Here is a 9421-nt window from a genome sequence, read left to right as displayed (position 1 = left end):
AGAATGCCAAGCTCATCCGTTTATTTTCTCGCCTTCCTCATCCCCAGGCGGAAGGGGTAGATGCTCTGTCTTGCCCATGGAATTTCACCACGGCATATACCTTTCCCCTTGCACACTCATCGATGTTCCTCCTGAGACTCCTGAAGGAATCAGTACAGATCTTGGCAGTCTTGTCCTAATGCATTGGCCAAGGAGGCCATGCTTTCTTTTGGCCATGAGCCTCAATTTTAACCCTCCAATGAGGATTCCTTGTTTTCCCCAACTTCTTCTTCTTCTTCTTCTTCTTTTTTTTTTTCTTCTTTATTTTTTTATTCAAGGTAAAAGAAAACATGGATCATATAAATGTCATAAGAATACATAGTAATACATAGTACGTTTTTACAGGTACAAAAGTAAGTACAATAATAAGTAATTATTTGGAAAGGGGATCTTCAGGCGATAAGGTTAATGCAAGTAAAACTTGAATTTAGAGCGTCCATGAATGAAGTAAAAGTTTATTCGTCAGTCAATTAGAATGTGTATTATTAAGTACAAGGAAAATCTAGTAACCTAGAATAGGCTGAAACCAGCTTCTGAAAATGAAATGTGCCTGGAGATAATATAGACTATCTGGTGAAGTTGAAAAGAGGGCGTATCTATAAACTACAGGTGGACCGAGACATGACCGCTCACATCCCTCGCACCCCGGGTATAAACTGTGCGAGGGGGGAGGGTAATAAGTACATATGGTGGACTATCGACAGTATTGGTCCAGTCTAAAATCTAAAATCCGTAAAAATTTCGGAGATTTAATTTGGGAGGGGGAGGGAGTTAGGGAGGTCTAAAGTGTTCGTTTAAAATCAGAAGGGAAATTTTAAGTCTGGTGGGGAGGGTGTGCGAACCGCAAGTTCCCTGTGGGATAAGAGCTAAATCTGAGAGAGTCAGATGTAATCAAGATGTGTGTAGTGGGGTAAGTAACTAGAGCGATTGGGTATGGTCTGGGGTATGGTGGGAAAAGCAGACACTCCAACCCTAGCCCTGAGCAAGCAATCTAGTGGAAATATTATTGGGTTCCAGAAGAGAGTCTGGGTAGTGTGTCTAGCGTTAAGGTTTTAAATTCCTGGGAGTCTCGGAAATGTATCCAACAAGCCCAAGTGGTACGATATTTTGTAGGATTTTCTTTAGCTTGGTGTATTAAGTCCTCCATTTCTGCTATTTTTTCCACCCGTTTCAGCCAGTCAGATATTTTGGGTGGATTAGTGTCTTTCCAACGCAATGGGATACATTGTTTAGCAGCGTTCATGAGGTGGAGCATTAAAGATTTTCTGTAGGTGGACTGTGCCCAACTTCTGACTCAGGGCAGATTCTCCCATCCAAACCCGCAGAAGCTGGAGCATCGAGCATGGAAATTGAGAGGTGGAGGTTTGATTTTTTTTTAGGATGTTCCCCTGAAGTCATTTCGACCCTTCTTTAGGCCAGAAAAACAGCAACGAAGGCCGTATATACAAGAACCTGGGACAAGTTCTTGTCATATGCCTCCAGAAAAGGTTTTGTTCCAACCTCCCCTTCTACATCCAATGTTATGGGTTTTCTTCAAAAAAAAGAAAGGATGGCGCCCTCTAAGTGCAGCATGTATGTTAAAAATATTTATTACAATAGATAAAAACACTCACATTTGAGTTGCTAAAAACCAGCATGTAAAGTAGTTTCATCTGCATGCTCTTGGGGGATGTGGGTGTCACGGGCCAGTGGGGGGGTTCCTGGGATGTGAGTCCTGTGACCTGGGTCCTGGTAGCTGTTCCGGTGGTGCCGAGGGTCCTCAGAGCCTTCGGGCGACCAGGATGTCGGTCATGGATCCTCCGTGGAGCGCCGTGCTGACCTGCGTCTTCACTTCTGGGAGCGGGGTGAGGCGGGCGGTGCTTCGCGTTCGGAGCATGCGTGCTCCTTCATCAGGCTATGCTGGTGGCCAGGAGGCTCTGAAGACCCTCGGCACCTCCGGAACAGCTACCAGGACCCAGGTCACAGGGCTCACATCCCAGGAACCCACCACTGGCCCGTGACACCCACATCCCCCGAGAGCACGCGGATCTCTCAGGAACAGCGCTATTGTATTGATCCAGGAGCCCTGACGACTGTGGAGTTTGGAAGGCGGACATTTCATGTGGCTCTATCTTTGTCTAACTAAATATATACGTCATTTGTTAGCATCAACTCACCCTTGTGAGCTAGTTATTTATCATCTGTATGCTGCCATGGAGGTGTCAGGAAAACGAAAAATTGTATCTTACCGTAATTTTCCTTTCCTGGCGCCTAGCCATGGCAGCATACACTCCCACCCTCAGTATTTTATATTTACAGAGAATGCTGGGGGAGGGGTTATTTCTTTCTTTTATGCTATTCACTATTCCTGAGGGAAGAGTCGAGGCGGTGCTCTGTGTGCTGCCATGGATAGGCAAATTACGGTAAGTATGATTCAATTTCCCGTTTAGTCATCAACTGAATAAGGAGCATTTTGTTTTATCTGTTATAAAGATTTGATAAAAGCCAGTGTGTGCGTGAAACTATGGGCAAAATAAAAAATGACATACATAATGCAGTCTTCCAGTAGCATTAACAGTTTGTTTTTCTCAGCCCTCCTGTAACATAGCTGCATTACTTGTTAATTCTACCAGTAAGTCTGTTATTTTCCTTTAACTGCTTGCCGACCAGCCGCCGTCGTTATACGGTGGCAGGTTGGCTCTCCTGGGCGAATCGCCGTAGCTGTATGGCGGCTTGTGCAGTTGTGGGTGGGCGTGTGCTGCCGCACCCACTGCAGGCTGCGGGAATGTGCCCGTGGGTCGGGTGGACTCGATGTCCGCGATCGCCCAGTACAGAGACAGAATGGGGATCTGCCTTTGTAAACAAGGCGGATCCCCATTCTGACAGATGATATGTCAGAGATCTTCTGTTTCCAGTCATCGGGAACAGCGATCTCTGTCATGTCCTTGGCAGCCCATCCCCCTTACGGTTAGAACACACCTAGGGAACACAGTTAACCCCTTGATCGCCCCTAGTGTTAACCCCTTCCCTGCCAGTGTCATTTTTACATTTATCAGTGCATTGTTATAGCACTGATCAATGTAATATTGTCACTGGTCCCCAAAAAGTGTCATTTGGAATCAGATTTGTCCGCCGCAATGTCACAGTCCCACTAAAAATTGCAGATCGCTGCCATTACTAGTAAAAACAATGTAAAAAAAAAAAAAAAGTCCCTAAATCTATCCCATAGTTTGTAGACGCGATAACTTTTGCGCAAACCAATCAATATACGCCTATTGCGATCTATTTTTTACCAAAAATAAAGAATATATATCGGTCTAAACTGAACTAAATTGTTTTTTTATATTTTTCTTTTTTTTTGTATCTGTATTATAGCAAAATTTAAAAAACTTTTTTTTTTTGTTTTACAAAATTGTTGCTCTTTGTTTATAGCGCAAAAAATAAAAAACGCAGAGGGGATCAAATACCACCAAAAGAAAGCTCTATTTGTGGGGGGGGAAAAAAGGACGTCAATTTTTTTTTGAGTACAGTGTCGCACGACTGTGCAATTGTCAGTTAAGGGGGCAAATCCTTCCGGGGCTAAAGTGGTTAAAGGGGAACTGTTGTTTTTTTTATATTTACTTCCCTAGGGGGACCAAGTGTATATAGCACTTGGTCCTGTTCTAATTGGTGGCTCATTGCCCCCTAAACACACCGCTTCATGCTGGCTGTAGCTCTACCACCTTTTGAAGACCAAAAGGGCCACAGAGCCCTGCTCTGTTGTGTAAGCTGAGTGATCTTTCATAATAGTAAAAGATCATTTAGAGCTTTGGCTCTGTGTATGTACAACCAGTCACAGATACATTACACAGAGCTGCAGCTCTGGACAATGTTTAAATATTATGAATGAATGGCTAAGCAGCTGCAAGTGTTCATTATAGTGACAGCTCACTCATCAGTATGATGCTGTATATTCGCGGCTACTTTTACACATACAGTACACAGCCCAGCTGATGGATGACACAGCACTGCAGTGCCATATGAGTGTTCTTAACTAATGAATGAGTGATCAGTGATGTCAGGACGGTGTCATGTATAACAGCCCAACATCACTGATTGCTCATTCTTAAAGCTAAGTGTCATCCATCAGCCAAGGTGTGTATACAGTGCACCAGGAAAGTATTTACAACACTTCACTTTTCCACCTTATGTTATAGTCTTATTCCAAAATGGATTAAATTAATAATTTTCCTCAAAATTCTACAAAGAATAACCCATAATGACAACGTGAAAGACGTTTGAAATCTTTGCCAATTTATTAAAAAATAAATAAATCACATGTACTTAAGTATTCACAGCCTTTGCCACGACACTAAAAATTGAGCTCAGGTGCATCCTGTTCCCACTGATAATCATTGATATTTTTATACAACTTGATTGGAGTCCACCTGTGGTAAATTCAGTTGATTGGACATGATTTGAAAAGGCACACACCTGTCTATATAAGATCCCACAGTTAAAGTGATTGTAAAGGATCGTTTTTTATTTTTTTTAAATAACAAACATATACTTACCTCCACTGTGCAGCTCGAGTGGCCCTAAACACCCTACTCTGGGGTCCCCCGGTGGCTCTTGAGGCTCCTCCCCGCATCAGATAACCCCCTAGGAGAAGCGCTCTCCCAAGGGGGTTACCTTGCGGGCACGCTCCTGAGTCCAGCATTTGCGTCCACAGACACGAATTCCGGACTCATTGGATTTGATTGACAGCACCGGGAGACAATAGCTGCGCTGCTATCAATCTATCCAATCAAGAGTTGGGACCCCATGGAGTAAGGGACAGCGCATCCCCACTGAGGAGATGAAGGGGCTCAGGTAAGTAAAATGGGGGGGCCGGTGACTGCCAGGTGTTTTTTCACCTTAATGCATATGATGCATTAAGGTGAAAAAACACAAGTGTTTACAACCCCTTTAACAGTGCATGTCAGACCACAAACCAAGCCATGAAATCCAAGGAATTGTCTATAGATCCCTATGACAGAATTGTTTCAAACACAGATCTGGAGAGGTGTATAGAAAAATGTCTGCAGCAATAAAGATCCCAATGAGCACAGTGGCCTCCATCATCCGTAAATGGAAGATGTTTGAAACCACCAGAACTCTTCCTAGAGCGCTCCGTCTGGCCAAATTGAGCGATTGGGGGATAATGGCCTTAGGGAGGTGACCAAGAACCCAATAGTCACTCTGACAGAGCTCCAGTGTTTGTCTGTGGAGAGAGGAGAACCTTCCAACAAAAAACAACCATCTCTGCAGCACTCCACCAATCAGGCCTGTATGGTAGAGTTGCCAGATGGAAGCCATTCCTCAGTAAAAGGCACATGACAGTCTGCCTGGAATTTGCCAAAAGGTACCTGAAGGACTCTGACCATGATAAACAAAATTCTCTACTCTGATGACAAACAATTGAACTCTTTGGCCTGAATGGCAAGTGTCATGTCTGGAGGAAATCGAGCACCGCTTATCACCTGGCCAATACCATCCCTACAGTGAAGCAAGGTGGTGGCAGCATTATGCTGTAGGGATGTTTTTCAGTGGCAGGAACTGGAAAACTACTCAGGATCAAGGGAAAGATAAATGCAGCAATGTACAGAGACATCCTTGATGAAAACCTGCTTCAGAGCGCTCTGGACCTCAGACTGGGGAGAAGGTCCATCTTCCAACAGGACAATGACCCTAAGCACACAACCAAGGGTCATTGTTTTCACCAAGACAAGAAAGGAGTTGCTACTGGACAACTCTGAACTTGAACCCGATTAAACATCTCTGGAGAGATCTGAAAATGGATGTGCACCTACGCTCCCAATCCAACCTGATGAAGCTTGAGAGGTCCTGCAAAGAAGAATGGGAGAAACTGCCCAAAAATAGGTGTGCCAAGCTTGTAGCATCATACTCAAAAAGACGAAAAAACAAATGCTCCTGCGCTCGAAAGGTTGCCGTAGGGTAAATTGAAGAAGAGCCAATTCTTCACAAATCACGCCACTGAATCCGCTGTGCTGCCACTCTCAACAGGTCAGGGGGAACCCAGGAGTAACTAAAAAAAAAAACAAGGACAGAGGGTGCCTTGTGCATTACCTTTGAAACACCGAAATGTATTATAAATAAAATATACTCAAACAAATAATAAAATCAAGCAAATAATGCAGAGTTCATCATTGACCTCATCCAGCAGGATCTCCTGGGCAGTAGACTTGAGTGGGATGAAAACAGTCCAAAGTAGGCTGACGAGTTTCGAGGGTGGCCCCTCTTCCTCAGAGCTGGGTTTGAACTGAAGGTAGATGGTTTTTAAAGTGGTTGTGGTCAGGTGGGCTAGTTTAAAGCAATAAGAAATTTATGTATCTGTGATGTTTTAACTGGCTGATCTCATCGTGGACAATATGATACAATCCTAAACTTTCTTTTCCTTTTTATGTGCATGCATATCAGGATATATACATTTGCATATATGAGGGAATTCTGGTGTTGCAAAGTTAATATGCAAGGCTGGTGTGCCCTCTGTCCTTGTTTTTTTTTTTTAAAAAGACTTGAGGTTGTAATTGGTGCCAAAGGTGCTTCAATAAAGTATTGCGCAAAGGCTGTGAATACTTGTATGTACTCGCATTTAGCAGCATTTTGTTTACAGATGTTTTTTCATTTTAACCCAAAAATTTTTTTATTTTTTTTTAAAGCGTTTCTAGACATGAACGCGGCGTGTAAACACGGCTAAAGGGAGGTTTTTAGACGTCGGTTTCTAGCTGTCAAGTTAAATCGTTACGTGAAGCCTTAAGGCCCGTACACACTATACGAAAATCGGATGGAAAAATGCGTTTCTTATCGTACATCACGGGACACAGAGTCATAATAGTTACTATGTGGGTTATAGGCCACCTTCAGGTGGCACGCCCTAAGACAAAAAGTTTACTCCCTATATAACCCCTCCCACTACTGGGAGTACCTCAGTTTTTTCGTCAGTGTATAAGGTGTTGGTCACGAGTAAAGATGTGCTGTGCTGAGCTCCTCTAGAGTAATCCTAGCTGGGGCCAACCATGCAGCCAGATCCATTCAAATTGTCTTTTTGGCCGAATTGAATGGTACCCAGGCCTCGTATCCAAAGAAACAAGGTCTTGCCTGTAACGCTTCTCTTTTTAGAGAGCTGGACCCCAGGATCCAGTACTTTTTGGTATTAAGGCCATAAAGTTTCTACTGGTGGTGGCGCAATTACAGGTCCAGTATTGTGGGTTTTCTCGAGAATCCCCAGCTCCTGAAGGTTTAACGGAACCCACCGTGAAGGGTGAAGATTGGGTCTGTTGGTTTACCACAGAAAACCCTGCGGCGGGAAAGGTAAGTGGAGTTTCCCCCAGTTAAACCACCCCTGAACCCTTGGGACTTAAATTTAGTCCTGTCCGCTTTACAAAGACAGCCTTTTGAGCCAATTCGAGATATTCGCTTGGTCCTCTTGACGAGGAAAATCATTTTCTTGGTTGCCATATCTTCTGCAAGAAGAGTATCAGAGTTGGCTGCTCTTTCTTGTAAAGAGCCATATTTGATTATTCATAAGGATAAGGTTGTATTGGGGCCTCAACCTAATTTCCTACTGAAGGTAGTGTCAGGTTTTCATTTAACCTCCCTGGTGGTAATCCCGAGTCTGGCTCGGGGTGGATTTTCAGTACCAAAAACGGTAACCCCGAGCCAGACTCGGGATCGCATTGCAGGATCCATGTAGAGGTTACTTACCTTGTCCCCTGGATCCTACAATGTCTCCCCGCTGTGATCTGCGAGCCGCCGTGTCTCGCTCAATTCACAGTGCCGAGCTCCGTTCCCTACGAGCGTTGCGACGCACGGGGACGGAGTTCGGCATCAAATTCAAAAAGTAAAAAACACAGTATAGATACAGTATACTGTAATCTTACAGATTACAGTACTGTATCAAATAATTACACATCCCCTTTGTCCCTAGTGGTTTGTCCAGTGTCCTGCATGCAGTTTTATATTATAAATACTATTCTTTCTGCCAGGAAACTGGAGATTGTCCATAGCAACCAAAAAATGTCCGTTTACGTCAAAAGTGCTTTTAGACCAGCTAGAAAACAGCGATAATAAATTAGAATCACTTGCAGAATTGAGCAATAGTGATTCATGGGGAAATTTGTCATCAAACACTAAAAAGTAATGACAGCGACAATTCTGCAACTGAGCAGATTTCAGTGTTTTTGATATGATTACATTATTGAATATTTTTTATTATTATTATTTGTTATAATTATTTATAGTTATTTATTATATTATAAATTTTTATTTCGTTTTTCAAACTTTATCATACCTGAGATGTCTACTAGACTCTTGTTTGGACAGATTTAAGTGAGTTATTCCTAAGAATTACAGACCTACAACATGAAACGCCAAATTTCTGTGCAAAATAATTGTACCACTTTCAGCATCAAAAATCTGAAATAATCATACCGCCAGGGAGATTAAACCAGGATATTGTTCTGTCTCAATTTTTTCCAGAACCTCGTTCTGTTGAAGAAAAGTCACTACATTCTCTTGATGTGGTGAGAGCGGTCAAGGTCTATTTGAAAATGACCGCTCAGATTCGTAAAACAGATGTTTTGTTTGTATTGCCAGACGGTCCGAAATAAGGACAGGCAGCATCGAAATCGACTATTTTTAAATGGATTTGTCAAGTGATTGTTCAAGCTTATGGTTTAAAAAGGAAAATTCCTCCTTTTCATATTAAAGCGCACTCCACCAGGGCTGTTAGTGCTTCTTGGGCAGTGCATCACCAAGCCTCCATGGCCCAGATCTGCAAGGCCGTAACTTGGTCTTCAGTCCATACATTTACCAGATTCTATCAAGTAGTTGTAAAATGTCATGAGGATATCGCCTTTGGGCGCAGTGTACTGCAGGCTGCAGTATAAGTCCTCTAGTCTCTTAGTGCCCTACTTTTGTTGTGTCTCCCTCCCTTCCGTTGGCATTGCTATGGGACATCCCACATAGTAACTACTATGGCTCTGTGTCCCATGATGTAAGATAAGAAAATAGGATTTTTATAACAGCTCACCTGTAAAATCCTTTTCTTTGAAGTACATCACGGGACACAGAGGTCCCTCCCTTCTTGGTATACATGTGTATTGCTTTGCTACAAAACTGAGGTACTCCCAGTAGTGGGAGGGGTTATATAGGGAGTGCACTTTTTGTCTTAGGGCGTGCCAGTGCCCATCACCTGAATTCTGGCCTATAACCCACATAGTAACTACTATGGCTTTTACAGGTAAGCTGTTATAACAATCCTATTATGACCAGCTGTCTGCAAATTTTCGGATCGTTAGTATGGTGCTTTCGACAGCCGATTTTGCTTTTTCGTCAGACAAAAGCTGGATGTACAGACTAT

Source organism: Aquarana catesbeiana, linkage group LG06 (assembly GCF_042186555.1).
Source record: "Aquarana catesbeiana isolate 2022-GZ linkage group LG06, ASM4218655v1, whole genome shotgun sequence".
In the NCBI taxonomy this organism is placed as follows: domain Eukaryota; kingdom Metazoa; phylum Chordata; class Amphibia; order Anura; family Ranidae; genus Aquarana; species Aquarana catesbeiana.
This window is presented reverse-complemented; position numbering follows the sequence as displayed.